Raw genomic sequence first — 21,452 nt, 5'->3', positions numbered from 1 at the left:
AGCTGCCTCTGATGGGAACCATATTAGGCCACCATAGACATACATATTACCTAGACCTACAAAACCCCTAGACATACAAAAACCCTAGACAATGCAAAAACGAGCATACCCACCCTAGTCACACCCTGACCTAACCAAAATATAAAGACAACAAAGATAACTAAGGTCAGGGTGTGACAGTATCCCCCCCAAAGGTGCGGCCTCCTACCCTCGGTGGCGGCTCCGGTTCTGGATGCAGTCCACCCTCTTTACACTGATCCCTCCGCCTTTGTAGAACCAGACCGTGGATCATCGACGGAGAACCCGGACCGGGGACCGTCGCCGGAGGCTCCGGACCGGGTACCGTCGCCGGAGGCTCCGGACCGGGTACCGTCGCCGGAGGCTCCGGACCGGGTACCGTCGCCGGAAGCTCCGGACCGGGTACCGTCGCCGGAAGCTCCGGACCGGGTACCGTCGCCGGAAGCTCAGGACTCCGGAGGCGCACTGGATACCTGGTGCCAGCACTGGTGATACCGGGCTGGAGACACGCACCTCAGGGCGAGTGTGAGGAGAAGGCACAGGACGTACTGAACTCTGGACGTGCACTTGAGGCCTGGTGCGAGGTGCCGGCACTGGTGGTACCGGGCTGGTGACACGCATCTCAGGGTGAGTGCGGGGAGGAGGCACAGGACGTAATGGACTCTGGAGGCGCACTGGAGATCTGGAGCGTAGAGCTGGCACAATGCGTCCTGGCTGGATGCTCACTTGAGCCCGGCAAGTGCGGGGCACTAGCACAGGACACACTGGGCTGTGCAGACGCACTGGAGACACAGTACACAGGACCACTGAGCCGGCACCATCCGTCCTGGCTGGATGCCCATTCTAGTCCGGCAAATGCGAGGAGCTGGAATAGAGCGCACCGGGCTATGAATACGAACTGGAGACACCGTGCGCATCTCTAAATAACACGGTGCCTGACCAGTCACACGCTAACCACTGTAAGCACGAGGAGTTGGCTCAGGTCTCCAACCTGACTCAGCCAATCTCCTCGTGTGCCCCCCAAAAAATTATTGGGGCTGCCTCTCGTGCTTGCCTCGTTTGTATTCCTCCTCGTAATATCGCCGTTCCGCTTTCGCTGCCTCTATTTCTTCCTTCGGACGGCGATACTCCCCCTCCTGCGTCCAGGGTCCTCATACATAATCTCTTCCCATGTCCATTCCTCCTGAACACGCTGCTTGGTCCATTTATGGTGGGTTCTTCTGTCACGTTCGTTAAGAAAACCAAGGCGCAGCGTGGTAAGCATACATTGTTCTTTATTATAAGAAGGAACACTGAACAAACGAACAAAATAACAAAACGAACTGTGAAGCTAATATGAGTAGTGCAGACAGGCAACTAAACACAGAACAAGAACCCATGAACACAAAAGAGAAAATAGCTACCTAAATATGATCCCTAATCAGAGACAACGATAAACAGCTGCCTCTGATTGGGAACCATATCAGGCCACCATAGACATACATATTACCTAGACCTATAAACCCCTAGACATACAAAAACCCTAGACAATACAAAAACAAGCATACCCACCCTAGTCACACCCTGACATAACCAAAATATAAAGAAAACAAAGATAACTAAGGTCAGGGCGTGACACAGCTTGATGAAAACCAGTCAATATTCAGGTCCCCAAGAAAGTAGACCTCTCTGTGTACATCACATACACTATCAAGCATTTCACACATATTATTTAGATACTGACTGTTAGCACTTGGTGGCCTATAGCAACATTCCCAAAAAACGCTTTAGATGTGCCAAGTAAACCTGCAACCATAACACTTCAATAAAACTTGACATAAGTTCTTCTCTAAGCATTACAGGGATATGGCTCTGAATATATACAGCATCACCTCCCCCATATGCTTTTCTGTATCTTCTATAGATGTTATATCCTTGTATTGCTACTGCTGTATCATCAAATTAATAATCTAAGTGAGTCTCAGAAATGGCTAATATATTAATGTTATCTGATGTGAGCAAGTTATTGATTTCATTAACCTTATGTATAAGGTTACATATATTAATATGGGCAATTTTCGGCCCTTTCCTGGGTAGCTTATCAAAGATAGACATTATATGGAAAAGAGCAAACAAAGTAAGAGAGAAAAAAAACATTCAGCAGTCCATGAATCAATTGGTGTGTGTGTGCTGCGGGGATGAAGCTACAAACCCACAGACTTGGCTCTCTCATCCCTTCCAGACTTCTGGGAGGGAGGGTGGACAATGAGCCTGTCATAGCGGATGTAAGCAATGTCCTCACACGCTCTGACAGCTTTCATGGGATAAGGTCTTTCCTCTTCTGGCGCACAGCTTCAGGATAGTCCTTGTTGAGGAAGATATACATTCCTCAGACTTCGTCCAGGTCTCATGTGGGGATTGGGCAAATCCGTCCACAACCATGTTGTTCCGCCTTGATTGTCCCTCGAGATTTACCCATCATTGTTATTATGGATTCACACACAGGGAGAACTGCAAACTGTTCTTCAGGTACTGGACTCTTTTTTTTGTTTAAAAGATCCTTCACTTGTGATAGAGAGACACCAATGTCCTCAACAATACTCCCGCCGGCTTTGGTCTTTGTCACCGTACCTAGCAACGTAGGTTACGCTGTTACTCCTTGAAGTTCCAGACAGGACAGGTCACAGGGAAGATTGAACACAACAAACAGCAGGGATCTAGACAGCCACAAACCCGGGACAATCCGCGGTCCCAGCCACAATGGCTAACCACGTCGCGGGCTACATTCAAGTCCTCAATGAACCCTGCTAGCTTGATAGGCAGCTATTAAGCAGCTAGGCTAGTTGCTACGCCAAATAGCTCCTCAGACACGGCCTTGGTCGACAGGATCACTGGACAGAGAGTAGCAGTTTCAGTAACTGATGTCAAATGCGTCGCAGAATTCAAACTAAAAACTTAGCTAGCTACGAAGAAACTTTCCAATATAATTTCAAAACAACAAACCAAGCTCTCCCTTGTTCCACGTTCAACAGGATGTGTTCAACAGGAACTTATAGAGAGACTTATAGAGAGATCCTTGATGAAAACCTGCTCCAGAGCAAACGGGACCTCAGACTGGGGCGAAAGTTCACATAAGCACACAGCTAAGACAACGCAGGAGTGACTTCGGGACAAGTCTCTGTCTTTGAGTCGCCCAGCCAGAGCCCGGAATTGAACCTGATCGAACATCTCTGGAGAGACCTGAAAAAACCTGTGCAGCAACGCACCCCATCCAACCTAACATAGCTTGAGAGGATATGCAGAGAAGAATGGGAGAAACTCCCCAAATACAGGTGTGCTAAGTTTGTAGTATCATACCCAAGACGACTCGAGGCTGGAGTCACTGCCAAAGGTGCTTCAACAAAGTACTGAGTGAAGGGTTTGAATACTTATGTAATGTGATATTTTTTTTGCTGAAATGTCTACAACCGTGTTTTTGCTTTGTCATTATGGGGTATTGTGTGTAGATTGATCAGGGAAAAAAACAATTTCAGCAATTTAAGGCTGTAACGTAACAAAATGTAGAAAAAGTCAAGGGTTCTCAATACATTACAAATGCACTGTATATAGACATATACTGTACAGACATACACATTCAGTACCAGTCAAAAGTTTGGGAGACCCCTACTCATTCAAGGGTTTTTCTGTATTTTTACACATTTTTACATTGTAGAATAATAGTGAAGACATCAAAACTATGAAATAACACATATGGAATCACATAGTAACCAAAAAACGTGTTAAACAAATCAAAATATACTTAATACTTTGAGATTATTCAAAGTTTCCACCCTTTGCTTTGCACACTTGGTATTATCTCAACCAGCTTCATGAGGTAGGTGTGCCTACCTTGTTAAAAGTTAATTTGTGGAATTTCTTGAAAGACAAACACACTTTTATGAGTAGACTAAAACAACTGGACACACACACACACACAACACACAAAAAGGAGAGGAAGGTAAATGTTTTCCAGGATGTTCTTCCTCAGAGGGAGCAGAGGGAGAGTAGCAGGTTAGCGCCCTTGCACACTAACCTCTTCAGGACAGAGGGTACGACATGTTCTGCCTCCTCACCACCTACACACATCTCCTCCCTCATCCCTTCTTTCTCCCCGTCTTACCAGTAATGGCTGTACCACAGGGAGTGTTCTTGATAGATCCATGGGTAGATGCATGCAGTATAAGGGTTGCTCCCCGCTCTGGCCCTCTCCACAGTCACCTTAAAAACTCTCTCAGCCAACCCCTCGGACACTGACACCGGAGAGTCTTCATACACACTGCTGCATCTCGGCATCTCGTTTTTTTGTTCATCTGCAAAAAACGAGATAACAACAACCAATGTCTTTTATGTAAAAAACAAAATAAAAGATTGAAAAAGAAAGAAAAACGTGCCTTTTTCACGTTCTGACGTTTCCGTTTTACATCAGAAAACCATTGTCTAAGATGTACACAGACCGGGTCACAACCTTGAGTATCTGGCATGACAATAAAGAAAGTAACCACGGGAAGCATGTTGGCCATTTTAATGAATAAACATTAGGCCTATACTCTCTGTAAAATTCACACAATTATCCTGTATTTATAAATCACTGTAAAAATCACCATTTTATTATGCAAATGAAACATGAAATCACTCACAATTGAAATGACCTGAATGTCAAGCCCTGGACTGGTACCCAGGCTAACTGCCTTCTATTTTGAACACATTTATTTTCATTATTAGAGCGGCCACTTGAGTATCTGGTCAATATATTGGATAAAATGTGGTCACACACAATAACTTACATTTATTAGTTGGAGGACATGTTTAATGTTGCCTTGTTTATCAATACAATGAAAATGTGTATTCCACTTGTCACAATACCCAACCCTCTGACATACTATTCACGCAACAGTCTGGGAGCATCAGGTAAGCCTCAGAGCAGTACTCAGGTAGCAGTTCATGGGTTTATGTGCCTTGCTCAAGGACACAATGGCAGAATGGGTTGGAACCAGACCAGGATAAATAGTATATTTCAAATACTCTAATGAGCTGTGGTTGATGATTGAGCTTGCCTGGCACAAACTCCATTTTAATACTCCCAAAAGAGCAAACCACATATTTCTGGCACTCTACTCCAGACAGGCTCAATACTATTTGAACTCAGGTCAGAGCAATTGATGGCATTGTAATGTGTTCAGTAACCTTGCCTGATACCTGAAAACATGTATTAGCTCCAATCAAATCAATCACATGTATTTTATAAAGCCCTTTTTTACATCAGCGGTGGTCAGGAAGTACTTTACAGATACCCGACCTAACACCCACTGAGCCAGAAGCTTATGCCTTGGCTTTAGCTCAGCAGTCTAATACAGTCTTGTGGTGCACAGGACTAATCCAGTCAGCAACAGCAGAAACAATACTGCTACTAAATACTGTAATGAAAAAATAAATTATTCTGGTATCTTTTGAATTATTTTTAAATATTAGGTTGTTATGGCACCTTTAACATTCACAAAGTGTTACCCAAATTATTCAGATATGCAATTTGGGCGAGTTTCTTTCAACATGTGAGAATCACTTGTGAACCTGTACATCCCTGAGAGTGATGCCTGACTCAACATGTCTAATGTTACTATCAGAGCCTTCTTGACTAATAAGGACTGCTTATATGGATGTAATGTGTGTGCATTTCCATTGTACTTGCTAGGTGCAAACACAACACAAGTTTTAGAGAGTAGGTTTATCTTCGAGGGTGTGACTTTTTAGGGTGTGACCAGATTTAAGACTAATATTTTATTCCAACCTACTTAGAGACAGTACTGGGAAAGAAGATATTTATATTCATATAACATTTCACATTCATCAAATCCCGAGGCTTGGTCCGTGTGCAATAGATGTCTGCCTACTACTTACTAAAAGTACATACTTCTGTGTACTAAACGTACTACATATTATTTAGAACATACTGTTTAGTAAAAACATATGTAGTAAGCAATGAATATCAACATATTAGGCTTATTCATACTGTGAAGGCATGTAATGCGTGATTTCCCGCCATTTGTTCATTTTGATATCATCAGCTGTTGAATGTATGCATTTAAAGTATACACATGTTTTACCAGTGTCTGCAATGTGTTTAAAGAGACACTTGTTCTACAACACCTTGCTACGAAAGTAGCTTGCAACTTGAAGTTTTGTAATTTCATGTAAAGAAAACTTTTTCTGCTGTAATATTGATGTGCTTATAAAGACAGTATGCTTACATTTTACCTAGCAAAAATACAAATAAGTTCTGTGTAGAGGAAACGAAAAGATAGAACAAGGAGCATACAAATCTTCGGTACAACTTCAGCTGTCCCAGAAATAGCATGGCATTCAATTCTATTTCTATGGTATATTCTAAGGATTTGGCTGTCTAACCACATACCGACATTCCCAGGTCTCTGGGTGAGGTTCTGTCTTCATGTACGTACAGGTGCAGTCGGGTGTCAGGAGGGGTGGAGTGCATGACACTTCATCCTGGATATGACAGAGTTTGCCTCAAACCAAGGGTCCAGCAGTAGCCTACAAAGTAATAAGAGAAAAGTGCAAATTGCTGAACTTATGTAGATATTCCAAACAAAGTGTTTTGATAACTTTCAAGTGTAACGGTTCCATGTAGAGTAAACCATCCTTAGTGTTCTGCTAATACAACTAATGTGCAAATATTATAACTGTCTTTCATAACCAATACAGATACAGTACCTATCAGCATTTATTTCTGGTGGTAACGTTAGTCGTCATCCCTTCAGTCGGTGTCCCATATAAGACAGTTTCCTGACATGTTTGAAGAACATGTACTGAGTAAAGGGTCTGAATACTTGTGTAAATGTGATATTTCAGGTTTATATTTTTTATAAATTAGCAAAAAATTCTTAAAAACCTGTTTTTGCTTTGTCCTTATGGGGTATTGTGTGTAGATTGATGAGGGGAAAAAAAATTAAATACATTTTAGAAGAAGGCTGTAACGTAACAAAATGTGGAAAAAGTCAAGGGGTCTGAATACTTTCCGAATGCACTGTATATAGACATATTCTGTACATACATACACATTCAGTACCGGTCAAAAGTTTGGAGACACCTTCTCATTCAAGGGTTTTTCTGTATTTTTACAATGTTTACATTGTAGAATAATAGTGAAGATATCAAAACTATGAAATAACACATATGGAATCACGTACTAACCAAAAAAAGGGTTAAACAAATCAAAATATACTTAATACTTGAGATTATTCAAAGTTCCACCCTTTGCCTTGATGACAGCTTTGCACACTCTTGGGATTCTCTCAACCAGCTTCATGAGGTAGGTGTGCCTTGTTAAAAGTTAATTTGTGGAATTTCTTGAAAGACAAACACACTTTTATGAGTAGACTAAAACAACTGGACACACACACACAACACACAAAAAGGAGAGGAAGGTCATGTTTTCCAGGATGTTCTTCCTCAGAGGGAGTAGAGGGAGAGTAGCAGGTTAGCGTCCTCGCACACTAACCTCTTCAGGACAGAGGGTACGACATGTTCTGCCTCCTCACCACCGACACACATCTCCTCCCTCAACCCTTCTTTCTCCCCGTCTTACCAGTAATGGCTGTACCACAGGGAGTGTTCTCGATAGCTCCATGGCTGTATGCATGCAGTATAAGGGTTATTCCCTGCTCTGGCCCTCTCCATAGTCACCTTAAAAACGCTCTCAGCCAACCCCTCGGACACTGACACCGGAGAGTCTTCATAGACACTGCTGCATCTCGGGCAGCCCCCCCCACACACACACACGGTAAGCACAGAGACACACAGACCCTTACTAACATTAATAGCATGTATCAAGCCTAACATTAATGTTACAGTATATTAGTAAATAATATGTTAATTATTAGATAGCAGGTTAATAGTAATAAGTTAAAGGGTGAACTCTTATTTTGAAGGGAGATGATGTGCATATGCCCTCTCCCCCTCCCCCCCCTGAAAGTGCCCACTCTGGTATTGGCACGTGTGCTCTTGCTAACAGCTAGCAGATACATTGTGGGTATAGCCAACATCAGGGGTATTCAACTTTTACTCTACGAGGTCCAGAGCCTGCTGGTTCTGTTCTACCTGATAATTATGTGCACACACCTGGTGTCCCTAAATCAGTCCCTGATTAGAGGGGGACAATGAAAAAAATGCAGTGGAGCTGGCTTCGAGGTCCAACGGCAGCTTCGGTCATCATGTCACCAGAATAAGACCTCCGATATTTATTGAAAGGAGAATCATGCTCATCACTGTTTACTTTCACCACACTGAAGTTCATCATTACTTATTTAATTTGTAGCCTAATAAACTGCATGCTTTCACAAGTTGTATTGGGAGAACCACACAACATATCATCACATGAATCCAAGTTTACCTATTTTTTTACGTAATTTACTCGCATAAAAAGGGAAGCACTGCTCACACAGCCGCGAGCTGCCAAGTGGAATTAGCCTAATAGACTAGCTAAATTACGTCTATGCTCGCTTCGAGGCAAGCAACACTGAAGCATGCATGTTAGCATCAGCTGTTCCGGACAACTGTGTGATCACACTCTCCGTAGTCGGTGTGAGTAAGACCTTTAAACAGGTCAACAATCACAAGGCTGCCGGGCCAGACGGATTACCAGGACGTGTACTCCGAGCATGAGCTGACCAACTGGCAAGTGTCGTCACTGATATTTTCAAACTGTCCCTGACTGAGTTTAATAGCAACATGTTTCAAGCAGACCACTATAGTCCCTGTGCCCAAGAACACTAACGTAACCTTCCTAAATGACTACCAACCCATAGCACTCATGTCTGTAGCCATGACGTGCTTTGAAAGGCTGATCATGGCTCACATCAACACCATTATCCCAGAAACCCTAGACCCACTCCAATTTGCATACCACCCCAACAGAACAGATGATGCAATCTCTATTGCACTCCACACTTCCCTTTCCCACCTGGACAATTGGAACACCTATGTGAGAATACTATTCATTGACTACAACTCAGTGTTAAATACCATAGGACCTTGTAACTAAACACCTCCCTCTGCAACTGGATCCCGGACTTGCTGATGGGCGGGCCCCAGGTGGTAAGAGTATGTAACATCTGCCATAATGATCCTCAACACGTGAGCCCCTCAGGGGTGTGTGCTCAGTCCCCTCCTGTACTCCCTGTTCACTCATGACTGCATAGCCAGGCACGACTCCAACACCATCATTAAGTTTGCTGACGACAACGATGAGACGGCCTATATGGGAAAAGGTCAGAGACCTGGTCATGTGGTGCCAGGATAACAACCTCTCCCTCAATGTGATCAAGACAAAGGAGAGGACTGTGGACGACAGGAAAAGGAGAACCGAGCACGCCCCCATTCTCATAGACGGGGCTGTAGTGGAACAGGTTGAGCACTTCAATTTCCTTGGTGTCCACATCACCAACAAACTATCATTGTCCAAACACACCAAGACAGTCATGAAGAGGGCACGGCAAAAAATATTCCCCCATGGGTCTACAGATCCTCAAAAAGTTCTACAGCTGCACCATCGAGAGCATCCTGACTCAATCATCAAGTTTGCGGACGACACAACAGTGGTAGGCTTGATTACCAACAACGACGAGACGGCCTACAGGGAGGAGGTGAGGGCCCTCGGAGTGTGGTGTCAGGAAAATAACCTCACACTCAACGTCAACAAAACTAAGGAGATGATTGTGGACTTCAGGAAACAGCAGAGGGAACACCCCCCTATCCACATCGATGGAACAGTAGTGGAGAGGGTAGCAAGTTTTAAGTTCCTCGGCATACACATCACAGACAAACTGAATTGGTCCACTCACACTGACAGCGTCGTGAAGAAGGCGCAGCAGCGCCTCTTCAACCTCAGGAGGCTGAAGAAATTCGGCTTGTCACCAAAAGCACTCACAAACTTCTACAGATGCACAATCGAGAGCATCCTGGCGGGCTGTATCACCGCCTGGTACGGCAACTGCTCCGCCCTCAACCGTAAGGCTCTCCAGAGGGTAGTGAGGTCTGCACAACGCATCACCGGGGCAAACTACCTGCCCTCCAGGACACCTACACCACCCGATGTTACAGGAAGGCCATAAAGATCATCAAGGACATCAACCACCCGAACCACTGCCTGTTCACCCCGCTATCATCCAGAAGGCGAGGTCAGTACAGGTGCATCAAAGCTGGGACTGAGAGACTGAAAAACAGCTTCTATCTCAAGGCTATCAGACTGTTAAACAGCCACCATTGAGTGGCTGCTGCCAACACACTGTCATTGACACTGACCCAACTCCAGCCACTTTAATAATGGGAATTGATGGGAAATGATGTAAATATATCACTAGCCACTTTAAACAATGCTACCTTATATAATGTTACTTACCCTACATTATTCATCTCATATGCATACGTATATACTGTACTCTACATCATCGACTGCATCCTTATGTAATACATGTATCACTAGCCACTTTAACTATGCCACTTTGTTTACTTTGTCTACATACTCATCTCATATGTATATACTGTACTCGATACCATCTACTGTATGCTGCTCTGTACCATCACTCACTCATATATCCTTATGTACATATTCTTTATCCCCTTACACTGTGTATAAGACAGTAGTTTTAGAATTGTTAGTTAGATTACTTGTTGGTTATCACTGCATTGTCGGAACTAGAAGCACAAGCATTTCGCTACACTCGCATTAACATCTGCTAACCATGTGTATGTGACAAATAAAATTTGATTTTGATTTGATTTGACTGGTTGCATCACTACAGAGGGTAGTGCATACGGCCCAGTACATCACTAGGGCCAAGCTTCCTGCCACCCAGGACCTCCATCCAGGACCCGTTAAACTTCTGTGAAGTGGATTATTTCTATAGAACTCCTTCCTGCTTGTAGGATGGCTACTTGCCACAGTAAACAAAACACATGTACAGGTAGAAATGTATTCAGTTAGAGAAAACGTGTCATCTTGCAAAGAGCAACATCCCCAGTCAGTGTGTCAGTGTTTTGACCAATGATTTTTTTTTTAATTGCACACATCCCAACTTACGATTTGCAGTGGCCCGATCGTAACAAATCCTAACTTATATTTATCAGATGTGAATTGTACAACTTACCCCCTTACACAACACTATTTGAATATGTGAAATGTCATTTCATGTTTCTGATTATTTATTGTTGTCTTAGGCATTGCCATCCTCCAATAACTAGACACACCCTAAACAGTCATGGTTGATTTAAAACTGGTTTGGTTTGTCATTAGATCTCATATAATAAGACGGCATGTTCATTTAAGAGTTGACTCACTCCCTAACATTTCCATGACCTCTACTATGACGCTGAAAGGTGTTCTAGTTTCATTGAATCTGTTCTATTGAACATGCCATTACATCCACAATAAGGAACATCCTCCTTGTTTTATGTGTGAATGCCATGGTATGACATGAAAGATGAACAGTACATGCTTAGTTTAGATTATAATTTTGTAGATGCTTTTATTGAAAGCGAACAACAGTAGACCATGCATACATTTGTGTGTGGAGGAGTCCAGTGGGAACCGACCCTGGCATTGCAAGCTCCACACTCCACATAATGGTATATAATGGCTCTTGGAAAAGTTGTAATGTTAGCTTTCACCTATTCAGACATATAATACTGCATTTTCAATGTATTTGGACCAGGCCTGTATGTTGAACAATAACTAACCAGAACCTGATCATTTGACGCCCTCTTGCTGTAGAGACAAAATATGACTACAATAGTGAAGTATTCTGACTGATGTAGATGGTCTTTGCAAGCCCCCGTTGTCCGGTCTGGAGCGTGAAGTCACAAGCTCTGCTGATCGGCTACTGCTAGCAACCCAGCGGTGCCAAAAGCCCTGTTCTGCAATAGGCTTTCTATGTAAATTACCATCGTCAGAACGGCCAAAGTTGTTGTGATTCTACCAACAACGACAAGAAACTGCCATGTTGTGAATCGTAAGTGATTTGTTTCTGATTGTTCTCGATACCATGTCTTGTTTTGAGGTTTTTGACTGATTTCATGTCAATATAACGTTAAATATGTCTACAATTGGCCAGCTAGCTAAACAACTAACAATGTTTTGAGAGACAAGTGCTCATTGTGCAAACATATTTTTGGGTGCACGTTGATAACAGGGGTTCTTAAACTTTTTCAGCCTGGGACCCAAATGAGAATCTGTTTTCCTGAGACCCAAGCTTATGAAAATATGTAACTATACGTAAATACTGGTACATTTCATTGCCCTTAAGCCAAAAACAAATAACAATGAAATACCCTTATAAATAGCTATGTATTTATTTTTTCCCATTGAAAACACTCTTTACATCAGTCTTGGTTGTAACTGTTGTTAAAATACAATAAATAATTTTACATTTTAACTGGATTAAACTCATTGATCACATCACACAGGTTGAGGTGTTGATAGTGCAACCATAAGTAACAATACAGATGAAAAAAAATTAGGCCTACTGTACATCTTACTGTAGGAAATATTGTTGAAAAAAGTCTAGGTTAGAACTGTTGCTGTTAAAATACCATATATTTTGTTTATTCTGAACTGTAATGAACTGATTGATCAAATCACACAGGTTGTCTATTTGACAGCGCAACACGGAGGTCATGTTCAGCATTGAGTCTGTTTCTGTACTTGTTTTTTAAGTATGCCAGAGTTGAGAACCCTGACTCGCGTAGATACAGTACCAGTCGAAAGTTTGGACACACCTACTCAATCCAGGTGTTCTCTTTATTTGCACTATTTTCTACATTGTATTATTATAGTAAAGACGTCAAAACTATGAAATGACACATATGGAATCATGTAGTAACCAAGAAAAGTGTTAAATCAAAATACACTGCTCAAAAAAATAAAGGGAACACTAAAATAACACATCCTAGATCTGAATGAATGAAATATTCTTATTAAATACTTTTTTCTTTACATAGTTGAATGTGCAACAAAATCACACAAAAATTAGCAATGGAAATCAAATTTATCAACCCATGGAGGTCTGGATTTGGAGTCACACTCAAAATTAAAGTGGAAAACCACACTACAGGCTGATCCAACTTTGATGTAATGTCCTTAAAACAAGTCAAAATGAGGCTCAGTAGTGTGTGTGGCCTCCACGTGCTTGTATGACCTCCCTACAACGCCTGGGCATGCTCCTGATGAGGTGGCGGATAGTCTCCTGAGGGATCTCCTCCCCCAGACCTGGACTAAAGCATCCGCCAACTCCTGGACAGTCTGTGGTGCAACGTGGCGTTGGTGGATGGAGCGAGACATGATGTCCCAGATGTGCTCAATTGGATTCAGGTCTGGGGAACGGGTAGTCCATAGCATCAATGCCTTCCTCTTGCAGGAACTGCTGACACACTCCAGCCACATGATGTCTAGCATTGTCTTGCATAAGGAGGAACCCAGGGCCAACCGCACCAGCATATGGTCTCACAAGGGGTCTGAGGATCTCATCTCGCCTGCTTTCATCTGTGAAGAGCACAGGGCACCAGTGGCGTATTTGCCAATCTTGGTGTTCTCTGGCAAATGCCAAACGTCCTGCACGGTGTTGGGCTGTAAGCACAACCCCCACCTGTGGACGTCGGGCCCTCATACCACCCTCGTGGAGTCTGTTTCTGACCGTTTGAGCAGACACATGCACATTTGTGGCCTGCTGGAGGTCATTTTGCTGTGCCCTGGCAGTGCTCCTCCTTGCACAAATGCGGAGGTAGCGGTCCTGCTGCTGGGTTGTTGCCCTCCTACGGCCTCCTCCACGTCTCCTGATGTACTGGCCTGTCTCCTGGTAGCGCCTCCATGCTCTGTACACTAGGCTGACAGACACAGCAAACCTTCTTGCCACAGCTCGCATTGATGTTCCATCCTGGATGAGCTGCACTACCTGAGCCACTTGTGTGGGTTGTAGACTCCGTCTCATGCTACCACTAGAATGAAAGCACCGCCAGCATTCAAAAGTGACCAAAACATCAGCCAGGAAGCATAGGAACTGAGAAGTGGTCTGTGGTCACCACCTGCAGAACCACTCCTTTATTGGGGGTGTCTTGCTAATTGCCTATAATTTCCACCTGTTGTCTATTCCATTTGCACAACAGCATGTGAAATGTATTGTCAATCAGTGTTGCTTCCTAAGTGGACAGTTTGATTTCACAGAAGTGTGATTGACTTGGAGTTACATTGTGTTGTTTAAGTGTTCCCTTTATTTTTTTGAGCAGTGTATATTGTATTTTTGAGATTCTTCAAATTACCAACCTTTGCCTTGATGACAGATTTGCACACTCTTGGCATTCTCTCAACCAGCTTCACCTGGAATGCTTTTCCAACAGTCTTGAAGGAGTTCCCACATATACTGAGCACTTGTTGGCTGCTTTTCTTTCACTCTATGGTCCGACTCATCCAAAACCATCTCAATTTGTTTGAGGTCGGGTGATTGTGGAGGCCAGGTCATCTGATGCAGCACTTCATCACTCTCCTTCTTGGTAAAATATATCTTACACAGCCTTGAGATGTGTTGGGTCATTGTCCTGTTGAAAAACAAATGATAGTCCCACTAAGCTCAAACCAGATGTGATGGCGTAACGCTGCAGAATACTGTGGTAGCCATGCTGGTTAAGTGTGCCTTGAATTCTAAATAAATCACAGACAGTGTCACCAGCAAAGCACCATATCACCACCTCCTCCATGCTTTACGGTGGGAAATACACATGCAGTGATAATCCGTTCACCCACACCGCGTCTCACAAAGACATGGCGGTTGGAACCAAAAATCTACAATTTGGACTCCAGACCAAAGGACAAATTTACACCGGTCTAATGTCCACTGCTCGTGTTTCTTGGCCCAAGCAAGTCTCTTCTACTTATTGGTGTCCTTTAGTAGTGGTTTCTTTGCAGCAATTCAACCATGATGGCCTGATTCACAGTCTCATCTGTTGATGTTGAGATGTGTCTGTTACTTGAACTCTGTGAAGCATTTATTTTGGGCTGCAATTTCTGAGGCTGGTAGCTCTAATGAGCATATCCTCTGCAGCAGAGGTAACTCTTGGTCTTCCATTCCTGTGGCAGTCCTCATGAGAGCCAGTTTTTATTTTAACTTTATTTAACTAGAACAAATTCTTATTTTCAATGACGGCCTAGGAACAGTGGGTTATCTGCCTTATTCAGGGGCAGAACAACCGATTTTTACCTTGTCATCTTGAGGATTCGAACTTGCAACCTTTCGGTTACTAGTCCAACACTCTAACCACTAGGGTTAGTGATCGGTTGAAGAGCATGCATTTAGTTTTACTTGCATTTAAGAGCAGTTGAAGGCCACGGAAGGAGAGTTGTTTGGCATCGAAACTCGTCTGGAGGTTAGTTAACACAGTGTCCAAAGAAGGGCCAGAAGTATACAGAATGGTGTCGTCTTCGTAGAGGTGGATCAGAGAATCACCAGCAGCAAGAGCGACATCATTGATGTATACAGAGAAGAGAGTCAGCACGGAATTGAACCCTGTGGCACCCCCATAGCGACTGCTGGAGGTACGGACAACATGCCCTCCGATTTGACACACTGAACTCTATCTGAGAAGTAGTTGGTGAACCAGGCGAGGCAATCATTTGAGAAACCAAGGCTGTTGAGTCTGTCAATAAGAATGTGGTGATTGACAGAGTCGAAAACCTTTGCCAGGTCGATGAATACGGATGAGTAGGTGTTATAAAACTATACTAAAACTTTTGACTGCTAGTGTATTTGCATAAACTCTTCACAGTTTTGTTCTGTGGGTGTAACCGAGTAGACTGATACCCCATTTCATTGCTTCACAATCCAACCTTGTTTAACATTATCTAGTCTAAATATGGCATGATTCCACCAATTCTAAACTTCTGCATCACTTTCAAAGAGGTACTTTTATTTTGAAGGTAAACCTCAAATTACACTATTGTGCCTAATCCTTATTGTGGCTAGCTTCACAACATATAACCCGGTCTGGTCGAGCAGCACTAGCCAGATGAAGCTAGCTGGCTGCTTTTAACGCTAGCTTTAGGCAACAGAGTTATGTAGCTGCCTTGCTATTTATTTTAATGAATTGAAGTTTAATTTCATTAGGCAAACAACAAGTGGCTACCTAGCTAATACTTAAGGATTGCTAAGAATAATGAAAATGACTTCAGTTTAAACTGGTCATTGCTTTCAGGCTGGTTGTATTGGTGCTAGCTAGCTACCCCAGAAGTTGCGGTCGAATAAATAATGCTTTATTGCCAACGAAGTATTGTAAACACATCGTTAGTGGCCAGTCTTTGCTTGTTTGCCAGCTTTGCCAGTGCTACTGATAGCAGTGGTGGCGCTTGGCTTGCACGTGCAAATGCAGAACATTCTATAATAAAACTGTGTTATTTGACGTGTCAAATTTAAAGCTTATTTAACGCAGCAAATTGTGTTATTGCCAAATAATAGTATTTTTTTATGTGTATCTTCTTTGACACCCAAATGGCATTTATGTCGTGAAGCTAATAGCAGTGACGCTGTTACTGTGTAACTCCGGTAGGGCAACATCTGAAAAATAGCGCACTGGTAGTGTGTACCGGCGCTCGACCAGTCGCGAAAGCCAACATCACCCACGACAAAACGGTTGATTGTCAAGGGAAATTAATTCCATTATCTTGGTGTTAATGGATTTTGCATTTCAGTTGTCTCCCTGAAATGTGCTTACTCTTTCAAATGACTGCTCGACTTGTGGACTGCTCGATCCACACAGCAGACATTGAGGGCTAAGTTAGGAATGCTGTGTTGCAAGTGTAGCACCAAATTTTCCGTGGCATCATTACGTCATGTACTTACGTTATATAGGTATGCACGTCAGCTTTGACATCGGTTTTGCACATATGCATTAAACTAGACATCGGGCTGATACCGATGTTGGCATTTTTAGCTAATAACATCCGATTCCGCTATGTTCACCGATATATCGTGCATCCCTACTGTACAGCATTACCTATGGATTGTGGATCAATGACATGGGGTATCAATTTACTCAGTGACACCCACAGAACACAACTTTGAAGAGTTTAAACAAATATTAGCATTGTAGCTCTTATTGCGTGACTTTGACTGTGTTAAATCACTTCCCAGTCAGCTTATTGTGCGTATTGACATTAATATTGCATTGTACATTGTGGATCGATAAAATGGGATATCAGTCTACTAATGGAAACCCACAGAAAACAACTGCGAAGAGATTACACAAATATTTGCGTTGTAGCTCATATTGCGGGACTCTGTAAAATTAGCCACATTTATTATACCAGTCAACCTATTATGTGTTTGTTGAACACTATTCCAGAGGAAAAACAATACAACATGGATGTTCTGGAGTCTGATAACTCTGAGGAGGACTTCGGTACAGAGTAGACTGATACCCCATTTCATTGCTCCACATTCCAACACTCCAACCGTGTTTCGCATTATCTAGTCTAACTAAATATGGCATGATTCCACTATTTGTATCCATTTGCATCACTTTCAGAGGGACTTTTATTTAAAAGGCGAACTGCAAATTCAACAACACATAACCCGGTCCGGTCAAGCGGCACTAGCCAGATGAAGCCAGCTAGCTGCTTATAACGTTAACAGGGTTAAATAGCTGGGTTAAATAGCTGCGGCAACAGGGTTAAATATCTAGCTAGCTAGTTATTTTAATGAACTGAAGTTAATAAACAAGCTAGCCAGCTATTTAACCACTTTAATAATGGGAATTGATGGGAAATGATGTCAAATATATCACTAGCCACTTTAGACAATGCTACCTAATATAATGTTTACATACCCTACATTATTCATCTCATATGTATACGTATATACTGTACTCTATATCATCTACTGCATCCTTATGTAATACATGTATCACTAGCCACTTTAACTATGCCACTTTGTTTACATACTCATCTCATATGTATATACTGCACTCAATACCATCTACTGTATCTTGCCTATGCCGCTCTGTACCATCACTCATTCATAGATCTTTATGTACATATTCTTTACCCCTTACACTTGTGTCTCTATAAGGTAGTAGTTTTGGAATTGTTAGCTAGATTACTTGTTGGTTATTACTGCATTGTCGGATCTAGAAGCACAAGCATTTCGCTACACTCGCACTAACATCTGCTAACCATGTGTATGTGACAAATAAAATTTGATTTGATTTGATTTCAATAGGACAACAACAAGTGGTTGCCTAGCTAATATTTAGTCACATGGATTCCTAAATCATTGCTAAGAATATTGAAAATGACTGCAGTTTTGTCTTGTCATTGTTTTCAGGCTGGTTGCATTGTTGCCACTAGGTACCAAGCTAAAGCTAACTACCCCAAAAGTTGCTAATAATATCTGCATCAAAAGGTATTTGCTCACATTTTTGATCCTGATCTTATTTCAAATGTTAACACAGATGTCCCATTCGGTCAAACAAATAATGCCTTATTACCAACGTGGTATTGCAACTATATCGTGGCCGAGAAGTGTGCTTGTTTGCAATCTTTTATTTATTTTTTACAGCAGCTTTGACAGTGCTACTGATCGTAATGTTGGCACTTGGCTTGCACATGCAAATTTAGCACCCACAACATTTCTAAAATATAACTTTTTTATTTGACATGTTGGGTTTTTGAGATTATGCCCAATTGACTCCATATTACTCCTTGATGGGGAGCTCTACTTGTCCTAGAATCGCCCTAAATGTACCGCTCAGCCCATTGACGACGCACAGGCAACAAATGGTCGTTAATGAGTTTGCCATCTCCTCAAAAGTATCTCTGGTTTCCCTTATCCTCAAAAGTAACTCTGATGATGCGTAGCCATCGGGAGCTTTCCATAGGAATACGTGGATGACGTCAGCGCTATCACCATCTACTGGTTTTAATGTCTATGGATCTTTTGTCCATTCATCATTTCTTCTCATGAGAGACTGAGTAAAGTGGGAAAAATGTATCAATAACTTGGGTTAGAAAAAATAAATGTGTGTAGAAAACAGGTAACATCTTGTGTTGAGTACTTCAAGACATTGACTTTAATGTTCCAAAATTACTTTTATGATAGGTAGTCAAAAATAATGTAGATATTCTGGGTTCACAGTTATATCACTTTTTTCGGACTAAAATGTGTTTAACACAAGAAAGGGATAATATCTCTGACATTTCTAAAGTAATTCCTCCCTCCATCCTTAACGTTTTTTACTTTTTCTAAGAATAGCCTCTGTTCTATGCTCCACATTTGAGCATGCCAGCAACAGACAGCCTGTAGTAACATAAACTAATGAAAATGTATTTGTGTTCTTGGAAATAATATTTTTGGGTATAATAATGTAACCCAAGAGCTTCATAAACACAACCAAAGTATTATTTTGAAAATGTTTTTTTTTGTTCAACGACCCTGAGTTTATAAGCGGGGATATCAACTCTGCCGCATGAGCATGCTTTTGCGGCACTGTCGATAGGGGCTGGACTTCGGGCTAGAAGGTCGAGGGTTCGAGACCTGCTCCCTGCTGTTTAATTACATTGGTGTCAGAAGTGAGATCGGACCTTGCATCCACGACAGTGCATGTGCTTGGCCAGTGAGCGCGTTCCTATAAGACGTAGAGTCACAAGCACAGTTGATAGCGCGCTGAACTTTGGGCTTTCGAGACCTGCTCCCTGCTATTTCACTGAATTTTGAGTCAAAATTATCCCTCATTGGCCTGAATGGGGATCCAGAGGCCAGGCTTTTCTAGTATTAAAAGGAAACATTTTCATTATTTAATAAATGGCCTTAATATTAGTTTCAAGGTAGTACAGGTCAATAGTACAATATCATAATATGGGGACCCCACCAATTGTTTTGGTATAGAGCTAGGAACGGTTCTAGGGAATTGTAACCACTGTCAAATTAATAGACTGCACTCAGAATATTTTTACTTTGAAACTATACATCGTTCGGTTCGTAAACATTCGATTTGTAAACACTCACAGGACTCAATATATAATCCTCATGTATGGTTGTCAATCTCTAAACAGGTATGGAAATTGAAGGTGAAGAAATAAAGTTGAGTGAAGGGATGACAGATTAATGTGATTACATTTCAAATGAATGTCTCTTACCGTTTGCAGTGTTTGTCCATTTTGTGGTTGGCAGTGGTGTTGAATGAGTGGCCACAGAGCAGTTCAGTAGCTGCATCCCTCTCTTCAGCTGCTCCTACTTACTGGTACCGAGCAACTGAAAACCCAGAGAAAAGTCGTGTTTTACATGGATCTTTCGAAACAATTGTTTTTTTTTTTTTACGTAGGAAGAAGGTTTGAGGATTTAGCGAGGTAACTTTGGCTAACTTGAGTTCAATTTGGGATAACCGGTCATACGAAAGTGGCTCACCTTTTAGCCAGGTACATAACATATCTGACCTGCTCCGGGGAATGCTAACGAGTTTAAATCATGACGTCAGTGATCTTCAGGTCGGGAAGTCAGTTCTAGAAGGATGCCTGAGTTTCGACTTGGAATTCCGAGTTCCTTTTTTTCCCAGTGCCAGTTGTTATGAACGCGGCATAACTCACGGTGAACTCCATTTATCGCAAATGAAATGTCCGAGCCATGAGATGACGACCAATAAAATCAGATTACCTCCCTCTTGCAAAGATTGCGTCATCATCCCCTTCATTTGAGGAAGAAGACTGATTACATATTTTAATAAAATGTTTTTTTTTGTGTTAAAATGTAGTCATGTTAAAATATCACGTTACACATTTAGTAATGACAGAATGCATTTTATACCTCACGTACATTAAGACTCTTGTATGACTTAGATTAATACATTATTGTATCTATTTTATGATAGGAGTGGGGGGAATGGTGCTTGTGCATTGATAAGCACACCAAACTCGGCATCACTTATCAGTAATAAAATAAAGACAGCACTTCTAATAGCCTATTTCACACCATAGCATGCTGAATTTGCACATTAACATTTCTTTCATTTTTTATTTCAGCACAAATGAAAACGTGGCACTGATACACCCAATGGTTTAATGTTTCAGCATTGCCTCAATGAAGAGTTCAACGTTCGACTACCTATGTGCGACATGTGTTACCCCTTCTATGAGCTTATAATATAAACAACAACGCGAAACAACACCCCCCTGCAAAAAATACAGTTGAAGTCGAAAGTTTACATACACCTTAGCCAAATACATTAAATCTCAGTTTTTCACAATTCCTGACATTTAATCCTAGAAAAAAATCCCTGTTTTAGGGCAGTTAGGATCACAACTTTATTTTAAGAATGTGAAATATCAGAATACAGAAAATGATTTATTTCAGCTTTTATTTCTTTCATCACAT

At 42.0% G+C, this 21,452-nt stretch overlaps 1 long non-coding RNA gene across 1 annotated transcript; it reads right to left on the bottom strand.

Moving 5' to 3' along the window:
- Positions 1–199: 199 nt before the first annotated feature.
- On the bottom strand, positions 200–20,343 carry LOC115131526 (uncharacterized). Its single transcript, XR_003863970.2, has 3 exons — positions 20,222–20,343; positions 6,446–6,582; positions 200–4,346 (listed from the first exon to the last, which is right to left on the bottom strand). It is a non-coding gene; the product is annotated as an uncharacterized LOC115131526 (long non-coding RNA).
- Between the last annotated feature and the right edge of the window lie 1,109 nt (positions 20,344–21,452).

Source organism: Oncorhynchus nerka, linkage group LG7 (assembly GCF_034236695.1).
Source record: "Oncorhynchus nerka isolate Pitt River linkage group LG7, Oner_Uvic_2.0, whole genome shotgun sequence".
In the NCBI taxonomy this organism is placed as follows: Eukaryota; Metazoa; Chordata; class Actinopteri; order Salmoniformes; family Salmonidae; genus Oncorhynchus; species Oncorhynchus nerka.
The sequence above is the reverse complement of the archived record's forward strand: the minus strand, read 5'-3'. Positions and strand labels throughout refer to the sequence as shown.